General features: G+C 37.0%; 1 long non-coding RNA gene across 1 annotated transcript; it reads left to right on the forward strand.

Moving 5' to 3' along the window:
- Positions 1-2142: 2142 nt before the first annotated feature.
- LOC123384927 lies at positions 2143-17341 on the forward strand. Its single transcript, XR_006596728.1, has 3 exons — positions 2143-2344; positions 13751-13838; positions 14381-17341. It is a non-coding gene; the product is annotated as an uncharacterized LOC123384927 (long non-coding RNA).
- Positions 17342-17665: the final 324 nt, after the last annotated feature.

Here is a 17665-nt window from a genome sequence, read left to right on the forward strand (position 1 = left end):
CATTTCATTTTTTCTGTTATGTCTTGAGAAATTGAATGTTGTAAAATAAAATATGTGAGAGGACGTAGTGCAAGTTGTTCTCAGTCTGCATAATACAGATAGCATAGTTTTATACTTATCAGGCTTCCAAAAGCACCATGACTCAGTATTTTAAAAGTACTTCCTGAGTGATAGGTTCATGACAAAAAATATTTACTAGGGGTTTTATGCTAAAGTATTCAATGCATGTTTCCCTGTTTGGCCATTGGTTAAAAAAAATGTACATAATATGCTCCTCTTGTTAGAAGATTTAACTTGAAAGTGGTCAACTTTGTATAGTTTATTTTATACCACGACTAAAAGTTGTATAATAGTACCATGTTCTTAGCATCTTAAGATATTTTCAGAAGTCTATGGAAAGGTTTTGTTGGAAGTGGGTTATGCCACTGATCATTGAATTAATAGGTGCTATTGCTACAGCCTTTAAAATTTTGTATAAAGATTTACTCTAAGGCCCCAGTTGCAAATTAAATGGTTTTATGAATATCTTAGATCTGGGAGTGGGAGCTAAGTGATGGGGGTAAAAGAGAAAAAGCTCAAGATAAGGAATTATTATTTACCAGGCACCACTATTTGCTTGGGACTCAATATAGTATACTTTATCCTTAGTTCTCAAACAGACTTTTGGAGGTAGACATTAGGGTCTACATTTTATAGGTAAGGTAATGAAAGTGTGAGAAGTTAAATAAATAGCTGTTAGATGCAAAGTGTGTGTGTGTGTGTTTATATGTTTGTGATAGGCAAAGAGGAAAGGCATTTCCAAAGGCAGTGGTTAGAGTTGGCCAACTGCAACCATGCTACTATGAGGTTGTTTTTCCCCAGGATGTTGATATCATCCTATAGAATCAAAAGCAAATTCATTGTGTAGATTAGAAAGAGCTGTGATTAATAAATCATCTTGTGAATGATGACTAATCACTTTATGCAATTTATGTTCATGTACATTTTTTTTTAATTTTTTTTCAACGTTTATTTATTTTTGGGACAGAGAGAGACAGAGCATGAACGGGGGAGAGGCAGAGAGAGAGGGGGACACAGAATCAGAAACAGGCTCCAGACTCTGAGCCATCAGCCCAGAGCCCGACGCGGGGCTCGAACTCACGGACCGTGAGATCGTGACCTGGCTGAAGTCGGACGCTTAACCGACTGCGCCACCCAGGCGCCCCATGTACATTTTTTTTAAATTGTAAGAAAAAAGGTGGAAAGATACCAATCACTTTGATATGGTGGTATAATATTTTTTATGATTTACATAATGTACACCAAACTTCCCTAACTACTCAGTTTTAAAACCTTCAGTGCTTTCCATCTTATTTAGAATAAAATTCAAGTGCTTCCATTAACAATAAGACTCTTGAGTCTTTTCCTACCACTTTCCTTCTTACTATGTGAGCCACACTGGTCTTCTTATGTTCTTCATGTCAAACTCTTTCAGGTCTTTGGGCTTTTGTACTTACTGAAACGTTCTGCTCTGGCTGCTGTAATTTAAGTCTCTGCTCAGAAGTCATCTCCTCGTAGAGTCAGTTCTAGATTATCTACCACTCTATTATGTTACTCTGTTTATTTCTTTCTAGTACTTAACCACCATGTGAAATTAACTTAATTGTTATTTAATTGCCTGCAGTTCTTTCCACATTTCCTGTAGAATCGAATCTAAGCTCCATGAGGTCAAGAAATCCCAATTTTCTTAGTAAACTCCATATCTAGTAGTTAGAACAATAGCTGGCACAAAGTAAATAACCTAACAATTTATCGAACAATTTATCGAACTTTTTGTTAATTTTTTTAAACACGATGAATCACATATTTAAAAAAAATTCCAAGAAATCTACAAAATAACTTCTAGAATTAGTGAGTTCAGCAAGGTCTCAGGATACAAGATAAAAGACAAAAATCAATTGTACTTTTATATACTAGCAACGAGCATGTGGGAACCCAAATAAAAAAATATAACACCACTTATAATTACCCCAAAACAAAAAATTTAGGTATAAATCTTTGTTTTTTTAATTTTTTAATGTTTATTTATTTTTGACAGAGAGAAAGAGAGAGACAGAGCTTGAGCAGGGGAGGGGCAGAGAGAGAGGGAAACACAGAATCTGAAGCAGGCTCCAGGCTCCCAGCTGTCAGCACAGAGCCCGACATGGGGCTCGAACTCACGGACTGCGAGATCATGACCTGAGCTGAAGTCAGACACTCAACTGACTGAGCCACCCAGGCACCCCGGTATAAATCTTATAAAACATGGGAATTAAACTGAAATCAGTAAAACACTGATGAAAGATATCAAAGGAAATATATGAAGGTACGTATTGGGTTCATGGATTGGAAAACTTATGGTAAATATGTTAATTATCCCCAAACTGATATACAGGTTTAACATAATTCCTGTTATAATCCCAGCAATTTTTTTTTGTAGATACAAAACTATTCTAAAATTTATATCGAGAGGCAAAGAAACTGGAATAGTAACAACAATTTTGAAAAAGAAGAACTAAGTGGGAGTAATCACTCTACCCAAATTGAAAACTTATTATATACTACAGTAACCAACACAATGTGGTACTAGCAGAGGGATAGACACCTAGATCAATGGAACAGGTTAGACTATCCAGAAATAGATGCACATAAATATGCTCAGCTGGGTTTTGGCAAAGATGCATAGCCATTCAATGGAGAAAGGATAACCTTTTCAACAAATGGTGCTGGAGCAATTGGGTATCAATAGGCAAAGAAAAAAAAAACTTGACTTAAACCTCACACTTTATACAGAAACTAACTCAAAATGGACCATAGATTTAAATGTGAAACATAAAATCATAACACTTTTAGAAGAAAATAGGAAAAAATATTTGGGACCTAGGGCTTGGTAAGAGTATTTTGGCATGATACTGAAAGCAAATCAATAAATTGGACTTCATCAAAATTAAAAACTTTTCATTAGTGAAAGACCCTGTTAAAAGAATGGGGGGAAAATAAGCTATAGAGTGGGAGAAAATATTTGTAAACCAGGTATTTGACAAAAGACTTGTATCTAGGATAAAGACCTCTCAGAATTCAATAGTGAAAGACTTTTGTGTATCAAATGACAGTATCAAGAGAGTGAAAAGACTAAACAATGGGAGAAAATATTTGCAAAGTGTACATCTAATAAGGGATTAATATCCAGAATATATAAAAAACTATAATTCAACAACAAAGCAACCCAATTCAAAAATGGGCAAAGGAAGTGAATAGATACATTTGTAAAGAAGATGTACAGATATACAAATGACCAATAAGCACATGAGAAGATGCTTAACATCACTAGTCAGTAGGGAGATGCAATGAGATACCATTTTATACCTATTAGGATGGCTATTATTTAAAAGTGGGGGGGGGAGCGGATAGCAAGTGCTGGTGAGGATGTGCAGAAATTGTGCATTGCTGTTGAGAATGTAAAATGATGTAGCTGCTGTGGGAAACAATTTGAGGATTTGCTCAAGTTAAACATGGAATTACCATGTGATCCAATCGAGGAATTCCACTTTTAGGAATTCCCAAAAGAATTGAAAGCAGGGATTCAAATAGATACTTGAATGCCAGTGTTCATAGCAGCATTATTCACAATATCCAAGTATTCATTAACAGATGAGTGGATACACAAAATATGGTATATATACACAAGAATATTATTCAACCTTAAAAAGGAGTTAAATACTACAATATCAATCAACCTTGAAAACATGCTAAGTGAAATAAGCCAGACACCAAAGAACAAAAATTATAGGATTCCACTTATGTGAGGAAAAGTCCAATTCAGAGACAGTTGAGTAGAGGTTACCAGAGATCAGGGGAAGGAGGAGCTTGGGAATTAATATTTAGTGGGTACAGGATTTCTGTTTGGGAGGATAAAAGTGTTTGGAATTTGATAGTGGTGATGATTCACAACATTGTGAATGTACTTAATATCATTGAACTATACACTTAAAAATGATTAAAATGTTTTATGTGTATTTTACCACAGTAAAAAGTTTTAGAAAATGAGCAGTAAAAAAATTAATCCAATTAAAGAGCAAAAGACATGAAGACATTTTACTGAAGAGGATATACAGATGGCACATAAGCACAAGAAAAGATGTTAAACATCAGTAGTTAGTAGGGAAATATAAATTAAGACCACGAGATATCATTTACACATCTATTAGAACAGGTAAAATAAAAAATAGTGACAATACCAATGCTGGCAAAGATGCAGAGAAGCTGGATCTCATACATGCTGGTAGGAATGCAAAATCATTCAGCTACTCTGGAAAATTATTTGGCAGTTTCTTAACAATTAAATATGCAACTACCTTATGACTAAGCAGTCAAACTGGGTTTTTATTCCAGAGAAATGAGAACTATTCATACAAAACACATACACAGATGTCCATAGCAGCTTTATTTGTAATAGCCAATAACTAGAAACAACCAAAATGTTTGTCAGTAGGTGAATGGCTAAATAAACTGTGGTATGTCCATACCATGGAATATTACTCGAAATAAAAAGTAAACTTGATAGACACACAACTTGGTTGGAACTCAAGGACATTATGTTAAGTGAAAGAAGCCAATCTCAAAGATTATATAATGTATGATTCCATTTATATACCATTGTCAAAGTGAGAAAATTTTAGACATAAGGGACAGATTAGTGGTTGCCAGAGCTTAGGGATGGTGGGGTTGGGGAAGAGGAGGGTGGGTATGACTATAAAGAGATAGGACGAGGTTGATTTTTTTGGTGATGAAACAGTTTTGTGGTGTATTAGTGTGGGGTCTCTACAGAAACAGAACGGGTAGAAACAGAACAATATGACATTTATTACAAGGAGTTCTCTCACATAGTTACAGACACTGAGAAGTACTGGGATCTAAAGTTGGTAAGCTAGAGTCCAAAGAGAGTCAATGCTATAGTTCTAGTCTAAATCTGAAGGCAGGTAGAGAGAATGAATTCTCTCTTACTCTGCCTTTTTGTTCTCTTCAGGCTTTTATTGGATTGGGTGAGGCTCACTCACATTGGGTAGAGCAATCTGCTTTATATAGTCAGTCTAGTGAATCAAATGTTAATCTCATTCAGAAATATCTTTGCAGGCACACTAGAGAATAACAGCCAAATATCTGGGCACTCTGTGGCTCAGTTAGAATAATACAAAATAAACTACACAAGTCCACCCTTTATCAACTTGGCACCCACAAACATCTCCTTAAACCATATTTAATCTCCAAATAAAGACAATAACAAGATCATAATTTTACCAAATATCCTGAAACTTTAACCATTGATGTAAAATTAATAGTACTTACACACCATATGTTCCATCTTATGTTACATAAGGGAATAAGAGGAAAGAAAAAATTCCTGCTGCATATATTAATATATATACTAAGCAAATACTTTAGTTATATATACCATGCAAATATAGTACACACACAAAGCTAACAAATTCAGGAAAATACTTATGATAACTACAGTCCTCAATTCTGTAACTGGTCATGCGGACATAGCTGGTACTTATAAGAACTTTTTCTCACTGTCTTTATTCTCTTTGCTTTCAGCAAGCACTTCATCTGGTTGTGGCTCTTTGCCTGGTAGAGTGACTCAAACCTTTATTCCTGAGGAGTCTGGGCCATTAGTAGTCCTGCTTGGATTCTATTATAGATTTCCACTGACTTTAATCACTTAGGGTATATACTAAGAGATGCCTTAAGGTATCTTAAGGTATCTCTTGTATTCCAGACGTATATTATTTATCTCTACCATAGACTAGCAGTCTGATTTCCCTTTCATGGTCAGTATCAATCACCACAACCAGCACAGCAACTCTCTTCTTTGCCTGTTGATTCATAGGTGTGAGGAATCCAATGTGTCCTAGTGGCATCCTTAATTCTTAGTTTAGTGGAATCATTGTGTTTCCTGATGGAAGCATTCCTCCATTTGAAGGAGCATTTGAAGGAGCCAGCAGAGCATAAGGCCACAGAGGTATAACAAATTTTGCTAGTAGGTCACCAAGGGTAATAGTGAGTGGTGCCACTCCTACCTCTATCCCTTGATTTCTGGACCTGTGAATCCTGGCTGTGAGAGAAATAGCACCATGTATCAGATGCAGAATCAGAGACTATATAGCCTTCTGGAGAACTTTGTTTCAGCCCTGCAAGTTATTGTCACCTAATTGGCACTGTAGTAGTCTTTAAAAGGCTATTCCACTGATCTGTCAAGCCAGCTATTTCAGGATGTGGGGATTGGGGCTGGTGGGGGGGGAGGTAAGATAATTCCTTAAGTATGGGTCCATTGCTACATTTTGTTTGCTGTGAAATGAGTTCCTTGATCAGAAGTAATGCTATATAGAATACCATGATGGTAGGTAAGGTATTCTGTGCATTCACGGATTGTTGTTTGGGCAGAAGCATTTTATACAGAGAAGGAAAACCCATATCCAGAGAAAATGTGTATTCCAGTAAGAACAAAACACTGCTCCTTCCATGATGGAAGCAGTCTAATGTAATCAATCTGCTGCCTGGTAGCTGGCTAGCACCTCAGGGAATGGTGCTGTATCAGGAATTAATGTTGTCTCTTGCCATATTGGACACTCAGCAGTGGCTATAGCCAGGTCAGTCTTGGTAAGTGGAAATCTATGTTGCCAAGCCTATGATAACCTCCATTCCTGTCACCATGACCACTTTGTTCATGAGCCAATTGGATGATGCCAGGGGTGGCTGGGGAAAAAGTGATTGCCCACAGTCTATGAATCAATATGTAATCATATATCTGGCCATTTCTCCTTCCAAGCAAAGTGAACAACCAGGTTCACTGCTCAAAGTTCTGCCCACTCGGGGGAGGTTTCCCTTCACCGTTGTCCTTCAGGGATGTCCCAGAAAGAGGAACTGTAGTGCTACAACTGTCCATTTTTGGGTGGTGTCTGCATATTTCCCCAAACCGTCTGTAAACCAGGCCAGAATCTTCCCCTGTCAGCTGATTGTAGGGAGCTTCCCATGAGGCCATAGGTGCAGACTGGGAGAGAGAAGGCAGTGCAACAGGAGTGAGGACCATGGGCATTCGGGCCACTTTACAGGTAACTTGTGCCTTCAGGGCCTGCTTAAGTCTAATCACATATATACCATTTTCACCTGATAATGGAGTGCCACGGTGCATGCCACATTTGTGGCTTGGTGGGTCAGATAACACCCAGTTCATGATGAGCCACTCAGGTCACATGCTATCTTGGTGACCCATGGTTACACATTCAGTCTCTACGAAGACCCAGTTGTAGGCCAGGAGTTGGTTTTCAGAAGGAGAGTCAATATCTGCAGAAGATGGCGGGATTGTACTCTAAAATCCTAGGGGCTTGTTTTGTGGTTCACCTCTAGAGATCTGTTGAAAGCTCCAAATACCATCTCTATCTGCTACAGACATTTCAAGGTCATTGGATATGGCGGATCATATGGCACAAATAGCAGAGCTGCCTGCACAGCCACCTGGACCTTTGGCAGAGCCTTCTGTTCTAGACCCCAGTCAAAACTAGCAGCTTTTCAGGTCACTCAGTAAATTGGATTAAAAAACCCAAATGAAGAATATGTTTTCTCCCAAATACAAAGAGGTCCACCAGCGGTTCTGCCTCTTTTTTGGTTGTACAAGGGGGCAGATGCAACAACTCTTACTTCACCTTAGAAGGGATATCTAAACATGCCCCATACCAGTGGATTCCTAGAACTCACTGAGGTAGAAGTGAACATTTGGCATATTTATTTCTTACTTTATGACATACAGATGTCTTACCAATAAGTCCATGTTGCTCACCAGGTCCAATCAGCATTTTGTCATCAATGTAGTAGACCAGTGTGATGTCTTGTGGAAGGAAAAGGTGATCAAGATATGTGTGAACTACCTTATGACCTCTATGTTGGGGCTGGAGAGATAATAGCCTAAGATCGGATAGTGAAGATGTATTGTTTGCTTGCTAGCTGGAAGCAGATTTCTTTTGGTGGTATTTACTAATAGATGTTGAGAAAGAATTTGCCAGATCAAAAGCTGCGTACAAATACCAGGGGATGTGTTAATTTGCTCAGGCAATGGAACCACATCTCGTAGAGCAACAGCAATTGGAGTCTGCACCTGGTTAAGCTTGTGATAATCCATTGTCATTCTCCAAGATCATCTGTCTTCTGTACAGGTTAAATAAATGAGTTGAATGGGAATGTGGTGGGAATCACACTCTTGTAACTTTCACGTCCTTGGTTGTGGCACTAATCTTTGTAGTCTTTCTAGGAGTATGATACTGCTTTTGGTTTACTCTTGTCCTATGTAGAGGTGGTTCTAATGGATTCTACTTGGCCTTTTCCACCTTAATAGCCCTCACTTCACTCAGGTCAGGGAACCAACATGGGGATTCTGCTAGTTGTTGAGTACATCTGTGAATTCTGAACCTGGGGAAATAACTACAGAATGGGCTAGGGAACTCACTGGGCTTACTGTGAGACAGACCTGAACTAAAATTCTGTTATTCTATTCCTTCATAAGCTCCTACTCTGATTGGTAGATCACAGTGATGTTTTGGATCTCCTAGAATTAGTGTCAGTTCGGAGTCAGTGTCTAGCAGTCTCTGAAGACTCTGATTATGTTTTTCCTGCAATGTAGTTAACCCTGGCAAAAGCCTATATGTCACTTAGAGGAAGGCTGAGAGAAAGATTAACAATATAAATATTTGGCAATGTACTGGGGTTCTTCCTCAAGGGTATCCAGCCTTCCCTTCATTCAAAGGGATCTGGATCTGTAAACTAGCTCACAGTCTGAGAACTAATTGAGGAGTCATGATTTTTATGATTCAGGTTGGACTTTTGTTTACCTGACCTAGAACCTTCCTGTTTATACACATCAAGTAAGAATTTAGTAGGCTTCCTATCTTTCTCTATTTCACTTACAGGAATACCGTGATCAGTAGCCAATGTCATACATCTGTGAAAATCAGGCTATTCAGATCGCTACTTTGACTGTGCTGTCCATTATGGTAACCACATCTTGACTGTCAGTTGAGGGCTGCCACTTCACTTCTGCTGCTACTGCTACTTCTCCAATTACTCTCATTGCATTTAGATTTTCTAATTTGGTGACTGCGGTCTACACTGTAAGGTCAGGCCTATAGAGATCAGCAATCACTGAGCATTTCAAAGATGCTGAGGCTCTCCTGTCAAATTTGTTTTTTACAGTAGTAGTGAAAAATATGTTTTATGGACCCTCCTGGTGTGGGTAAGTATATATTAAATGACAAGTCCACTTTAACATTCCAATCTCCCTAAGCCTTTGAATCCCTTTTCTGCATTAAAGCAAGGTAGGTTTGGTATTTCTAATTTGCTCACTGTGGGGTGACTGAGATTGCTAAATAAATTAGTATAGTTAGAAGAAGAGTAATCCCTCTAAGCTGGACAATCCTACTTAAGGTATTCAGAATACTAGAAAGAAACAACAAAAGAGACTATGAAGAAGGTATAGTGTGATGGGAAAAAACAAAACAAAACAAGAGAGAGTAGTACCCTGGAAATCATATGAAGAAAACAATTAGCTGCATCTCATATTACTAAGTGGTCTGATATGATGAGGATTGAGAACTGACTACTGGATTTAATAACATTAGGATGAGTGGTTGGATGGAGTGGTAAGTGTTAAAGCTTGATAGTAGACTCAAGAGAAAATGGGAAAGAAATTGGTGACCTCAAGTATAATAAACTCTTTCAAGGAGATTTGCCAAAGTGAAGGGGAAAGGATGGGGTGGTAGCTATAAAGTGAAACAGGACCAAGTAAAAGTTTCATTTTAAGAAAATAGAAAAAGCATGCTTGTTAGCAAATGGAAAAAAAATCTAGGAAGGAGGGAAAATTATTGATATTGAGGAGAGAAGGAAGAATTGCTGAGATCATGCTCTGGACTAGATGGGAAAAGACCTAGTATACAAGTTGAGGGGTTTCTCTTTGCTAGGAGCATGAACGAGTTCACTCAGTAGTAAGAGAAACGGTAGTTGCAGGTAGGTGGGTGAATGTGGTTGTGGGAGTTTGCAGAAATTCTCGTCTGAATGCTTCTGTTTTATCAGTAAAATAGAAAGCAAGGTCATCAGTTGAAAGTAAGAGTAAAAGAAGAGTTGGAAATTTTAGGAGAGACATCGGTGAAGCTATGTAGGAAACACAGTATGACTCCTAGGCAGCATTAAGGGCCCATTTGAAATTGGAGATCATGAATGTAAAAAAAAAAGACCGGTATATTTATTTATTTGTTTCCTCCAGCTATGTTTACATGCACAGGTGGAAGTATGGAATAGGCAGAGAAAAGGACAAAAACAGGGTTGTGGTCTATCCAAATACAAGGAAATAAGAGAAGGGCAGGGGAGTTCAGGGTGTGTGCAAGGAAGTGATTATGATTGACCATGCAATGCAAGGTGAATAAGGATAGAAGTTAAGATATGAGAGGGTGAGAGACAATGAATTGTAGAAAAGATGTTAGAACCAATGAATTATAGATTTTGGTGGGGTCAGAGACTTGTGGGAATTCTTCAGATTCCAGCAAGAGGTAGTTAACTAGAAATATAGGAGATGGTGGCCAGAAAGTGGGATGCCTCAAATTTAGATGGTTGAGAAACTAGTTATTCGGGATGACAAAGATGGAGGTATGGTCATGTAAGTAAATAGCTGAAGTAAGGTGGAGGATAAAATCATCAGAGGAGAGGAGGTCAAGGACTGAATGACAAGGTACTAGGTGGATCATCTATGTGGACACTGAAGTCAACTGAAAATTATGACATGAATAGGGTGTGAGATGGTGTTGGAGAGTTAAGAACTAAAATCTTGAAGGAGTAGGATGGAGGAGGAGAAGATTGAGCACTGCTGCAAGGAAAAGGGAATTAATGCTGTAGTTTAAGGTCATGAAATTTAAATGGAATGTGTTTATGGAAGAGGGAAGAAGAATGGTATGGAGCAACAGGAAACAAGAATGTTTTCTTCTCTTACCTCTAGGCCTCCTAATGGTGGATTAGGACTTTGAGCTGCAGAGGAGAGGGCTACAGGCTTGATCAAGCTTTAAAGCAAGAAGTGAAGAAAATGTTCAAAGAAGGCCATTTTGCTGATGACTGAGTCTCAAAAGGCACAGTTGAAAGATTTAAGGTGTTGGATAAGGATAAGAAATGGGGGTAAAAAAAGTGGATATTCAGAGCCTTACAGGAATTAGAGTCCTGAAGATGAGAGTTTACTTTGGCTTTTTGTGAAAACTAAAATCAATAGGCATAAAGGGCATTCTGAGATTAATCTTGATGAAAGTCTTTGATAGAAGCCTTAAGTTCAGAATTGAAACTATAATGAAACAAATGTGCACCCTTGGTGCCTATTCAAGGACAAATTTGGGCTTAGTTTACTCATGAGTGAAATACCTGTTGGCAAAATGTCTGCCTCTAAAGGGAATAGGGTAGTATATGAGGTTATGAAGGAATCTGAAGACCTTGAAGGTAATCAAGGCATATTATTCATTGCCTTTAGTTTACATCGTATGGCAATTATTGCTGCTATCTCAAAGATTTTCATTATCATAAGGAGATTTTTCTCAAAAGCTAAGCAATAATTTTTTCCCTTTTACCTGAGAAGAATATGTATAACAGTAGCATCTTTTTGATTTATAGACATTTTACCTATTGTTACGTTCAAACAAAATTTAAAAATTTTTAAAATGTTTATTTGTTTTTGAGAGAGAGAGAGAGAGAGAGAGAGAGAGAGAGAGAGAGAGAGAGAATCCAAAGCAGGCTCCAGGCTCTGAACTGTCAGCACAAAGCCCGATGCAGGGCTGTAACCCACATTATGATCTGAGCCAAAGTTGGATGCCACCTAGTCACCCCTCAAACAAAATTTTCAACTTAAAATTTGATTAAAATAAATCCCAGAAGATTAAAGCAATTATAACTGGATGAACATAAATTCAAAATAAAGAAATGATAGGGGGACTCCAAAAATGGCCCTATAAATTGGACAGAAATGTTTATAGGTACATAAAAAAACTGTAACATTCCCCTATGTTTCCTAGAATCATCTACAAATAATACAAGAAAAAACAGTGGGGGGAGGGAGTGTTAAGTTTTGTGTATGTCTTGTTTTCGTCAACCCACTTATCTTCCCTAAGACTAGACCTGTGTGTCTCCTCTTCCTCACTTATTTATAACAGGAACTCAGAAATAACCATTGCTACTGTTAAATGTTGAAAGGGAAGCAATATTCTGGTTGGAGACAACCAAGGTATTGCCTTGCTTGGAGAGAGGTATGTAACCACAGGACAGTACAAGTGAAGTGTACAGTACAGTAGGAGCGAAGCAGAGAGTGAGAAAGTAGGGAGCTGTGGCATGGTTGTAGTTTTATTTTGTGATTGGGGTCTTTGCATGGTCTGAAAATTTGTGTTTGTTTAAACAGGGAGAGGGCTGGAATAGATAATTGTGCAGTGTTTGTGTATAGGTTTTGAAGATTTAGATGAACAGCAGGACTGAGAATTTTTTCACTTACTGTTTAGGTTTTTTTTTAAGTTTCTGCCCTAACAATTCATGTGCAAGACACACTTTGGCATGGCACATTTTAGAAAGAATAAAACTAGGGTCTGTCAATAGGTACCTCATAGTTTTATAAAAGTAAATTAAATAAAATGTGCAAAGTACATAGCCCGGTGCTTGGTTTAGGTCGAACTTTCTTTCTTAAAAATTTCCCGAGAAATTTCCTATTCATTTTTGAATGTATTATAGAAATAAAATAATGACTTCTGGTTGCAACAAACTTCTCTATTATTTAGATAAGATCTTTAATGTTGTACTATAAAATATTCTCAGAGCATGCTGTATCTCTGTCTAGCACTCAACACAATTATAATTATTTTTTTCTGTAATTCTTGAATATCTTTCTTCAACACTAGGAGTAAGTCCCATGAGGACAGGGGTCATATTTATCTTGGTTCCTGCTCCTTACCCAGCACGTGACACAGTATCTCCCAGGACTCAGCACTCAATTATTAAATAATTAATCTTGGTTTTAGTCAAGATCCATTTGGGGATATGCTCATTTGACAAAAATAAATATTTTTAAAGAGAGATTTGACAAGAAATAAGTTCTTCAGTGGTATTATGAATCTTTAGGAATTATGCATCTTAACTTCCTTTGCTGTAACTGGAATATATGTGTGTGCATATACATATATATATATATATATATGTATATGCACACACATACATACACATGTATACGTACACAATTGTATATATGTATATATAGCTATATATGTATACATAGGTACATATATGTATCTATGAGTTTTCTTAAGATAATGTGGACATAGTCTGTAGGTTATTAAATATTTAAAATAATGTTTCATTGTCTTATTTCTGAGGCTTTGTACATACTGTTTCTGAAAGATATATCACCAGCTAGTTTTATTTCTTAGCTAAAACAATATGTGATATTCCGTTACAGGCTCCAATGTAGAAAAAAAAATATTTGTATTTTAGGAAAATGGTACTTAAGTCAAGTTTAGCTATAAAGCACATTCATGTGAAGAGCAATCCAGAGTATTTATTTGAAGTATCCCTTCAAGCTCTAAGTGGTGGCAAACAAAGCACCAGGGAATTAGGAACAAAGCAGAGCACATTGTCTTTCTGTTTTTTAATATGTCGTATATTTTTTCACTTTCAGTTGCAGATTAGTGAAGAAAAACTATTACTGTTTTTCAAAACAGACCAAAGTGGATTCACTCTATCCTCTCTTTTATGGTGGGCCTTGGGTAAGTTACATAATTTTACCTCAGCTTCCTCATCTGCAAAATGAGGATAGTACCACCTTATTCCTAGGAATGTTCTATGGATTAAATAATCCAGTGTTCATAAAGTGTTTGACACATAATAACACACAACAAATATTTCTTTCCTGTCTTTTATTAGTTGGTAGTTTGGCTGAGAAAAAACAGATGTAGGATTTTACTGAGCAATATTCTTTGACACTTAGACCAGGTCTTCTCCATCCCTCCCCTCATCTCCATTCCCCTCCTCGCCCTCCCTTTCTTTCCTCCTTTTTTCCCCATTCTATCAGAAAAGTAAAGGTTGTGCTTTGAGTTGTAATTTGTTTTTATGAGGAAGGTCACTAGGGGATGAGAATAATGAGGGATACATTCTCAACTATCCACATCTGGATCTTGGATTGGTTTAGAAAGCTCAGAAAACTGAGGGATTGTAGTAAGTTTACTGGGAAGAAAATGTTTAATAAAAGCATTGAGGAAAACAGTTAATAGATTATTAAATATATTTATTATTCATGACTGTACTATAGGTGCAAGAGCTTATTACAGAGTTTCTATATTACAAAGGGACCCATGAAAAGAGACGGGTAGGATTGGTAGGCAGACTAGAAATCATTTTTTGTTTGTTTGTTTTGGTTGTTCATTGGTTTGTTTGAGATAAAAAGGATAGTGATGCACTTTGTTTCTAAGCTTGTAATCAGAACTTTGAATGTAATCTATAAGTATGTTCTTCCAAAGCGAAAGCCTGTCCCCTTTTAATGTCATTTGTAAGGTAAAGTCAGTGTGACTGTATTTATCTAACAAAAAAATTTTCTATCTAATGTTATCTCATAATTCCATATTTTGGTTCTGGTCAAATCATCTGGAGGTGATGGATCACAAGGATATATTAACCACTCTACTCAATTTAGCTTACAGTAGATGCAAATTCCAGTTATTCATATTTTTCATTTGTTCTACTCCAGAGTTTTTTGATTCTTACCAGTGATATGTACCACAGTAACTTTAACTCCCTGTAGGTTATTATACAGTTAATAAAAGATCTTCCTTAAGAAAGGGAACAATTTCAACTAATCAGCAGTCACAGGCCCCAGGTATTGCATAATTCAGTTAAATTTTTATTAATTTGATTCAAATGCTGGGTCAACTCTATAATTCAATTCTCTTACTCCCTGACTGCTGAAATATTAAGTCAAGAAACTGAACTAATTGATTACATTTCTAGTTCATGTTATCCACCCATGAAATAGGTGTGTTCATTGCTGTTAAACAAGTTTTATGTTTTACTCTAAATATTTTGTGTTTCTCCAGCACTCAATCACCCCACCCATGATTTTCTTTGATAATATCCTTCTTTCTTCATTGGAAAGATTGAGGACTATCACATCAATTCTATTAATTTTCCTCTTCATTGGAAAAATGTTTTTGAATTTTTACATACTTTCCATTTTCCTTCTAATCTCAGAAAAGAAAATTTCCTCGTTTTGTTAATTCTAATGCTTGTGCCTTCCATCTCTTCTCACCTTTTGGTGATATTTTGCTTCATCAATTATATCCTTGTATCATCAGTCTCTTTCCATTCTCCTCACTTTCCCTCAACAGACATGTTTCTTTCGTTAATCTTGTTATCTTATTTATTTGCCCTTCAATAGCTCACGGTATTTAAATAGCACTTTATAAAGTAATATATGCCTTACATTGTCTAAACTATATGAAAAAGATTGTACACTTGACTCTTGTAGCTTAGGAGCCTTACTGAGAATTAGTAGTAAAACTAACCTTAACCGTGCGATTCATTTTGGCATATGTACTTTTAAATGATTGAAAATAGGTTTATGTTAATTATTTATGTGATTAGATGCATATTCTAATTTTACTAATTTAACAACAAATTATTTTCCTCTATTCATATTTACCCAAGAGTGATCTATTAGACAAAAATTGATATAATTTACCAGAAAAAATGGGTGTCATTATTCTTGCAGGAAGAACCCCCTCTTGGGTACTTTTGTATCTCTCTGGGCTTATGATTTTCTACCCTGAAAATCAGACTCATTATTTCAGTGACTTTTTTGTAGTTATACTACAAAATACACTACTGAGATACTTTGCTGTCTCAGAAATTAATCAAGGCCAACCCTATCCTACCAAACCTAGAAATAACAGCAATATAACCTTTTGAAAACCAGTTAAAAAAACCCTCATGCTGCTTTATATCACTTAAATACCACTATGCCATAATGAAATAGCCAAACAACTATGTTTTCATCGCATGGCAAAAATATATGTCTCATGAGATTATGAGAACTGTTGTGATTAAAACACATCACTAACACAATCAAAGCATTATTACCTATGACAATCTGTTGGCATATGGGAATAGCATCTTCTATAGAACAAGAGAACAGGGTTGCCTGGGTGGCTTAGTTGCTTGAGCATCCGACTTCAGCTTAGGTCATAATCTCATGGTTTTTAGGTTTGAGCCCTGCATCAGGCTCTGTGCTGAAAGCTCAGAGCCTGGAGCCTGCTTTGGATTCTGTGTCTTCCTCTCTCTCTCTCTGCCCTTCCCCCCTTGTGCTCTGTCTCTGTCTCTCAAAAAATAAATAAATAAACATTAAGAAAAAAAAGAACCAGAGAACAGATTTACATTCATACCTAAATATGTAATTCCAAGAATTAGAGAAATAAATACACAGAAGATACATAGTAATAAAGTTCAAATGAAATATACAAATGTTAGGTTTTTAATGTAATTTGGAGGCGCTTTTTTGCAGGTAAAACCTATACAATTATTGAATGTTAAAAACACATTCTGGAGGATTCTTGGAAGATGGCAGAGTAAGAAGCACCAAGAATCTGTCTCCCCATTGAGACAACAATACACTGGCAGAATTTGTCTGCTGCAACTGTTTCAGAACTCTGGAATCTATTGAAGATTTGCAAATTCCAGAGGATATCTTGGATGGCAAATTGCAGTTATTTTGGTCAATTTCAGGTCTTAGCACAGTAGTAGCTACCAATTCCCTACTCCTAGCCACTATGGCAGGCAGCTGTGCACATGTTACTGGACCAGTCTGTACATAGCTTGCAGGAACCAAACTGGGCAAAATAGACCCTGTCCTCCACATCTCAAGGTCTGATCACAGAGATCCAGGTGTCCATTGTTGTACCTCCTCCCATTGTTGTATGACCCCATCCCCCCAGATGGAGTGACTTTTAGAGGATTTAAAGGGCCAACAACTTTTTCCTCTCCCAGTCATTTTTTTCTTTCTGCCCTTTTGAGAGCAAGACATTAAAGATTAGGACATTAAAAAACAACTTCACATATGGGGAAAATTAGAATGTGACTATGCATACTAAGAGAAAGGCTCAGAAAAGACCTGGAAGACCTTAATTTTTTTTTTTTTTACATTTTTATTCATTTTTGCGAGACAGAAGGAGACAGAGTATGAGCGGGGAGGGGCAGAGAGAGAGGGAGACACAGAATCTGAAGCAGGCTCCAGGCTCTAAGCTTTCAGGACAGAGCCTGATGAAGAGCTCAAACTCACAAACTGTGAAATCATGACCTGAGCCGAGCTGGACACTTAATGTACTGAGCCACCCAGGTGCCCCAAGACCTGGAAGATCTTAATTTTACATTTGCAGCTGATTCTTGGCACAGAGATAGCCTACAACAGCAACAACAACCACTACAACCACCAAAGACAATAAAAACAATAACAAAAAATAGTAAACCCTTGAGAAAGAAGAGAATCTGATTTCCAGAGTTATCACATTATTACATTCAAATATCTACTTTAAAATTTTCTTTTAAT

The sequence above is a fragment of the Felis catus genome, chromosome B1 (assembly GCF_018350175.1).
Source record: "Felis catus isolate Fca126 chromosome B1, F.catus_Fca126_mat1.0, whole genome shotgun sequence".
Classification (NCBI taxonomy): Eukaryota; Metazoa; Chordata; class Mammalia; order Carnivora; family Felidae; genus Felis; species Felis catus.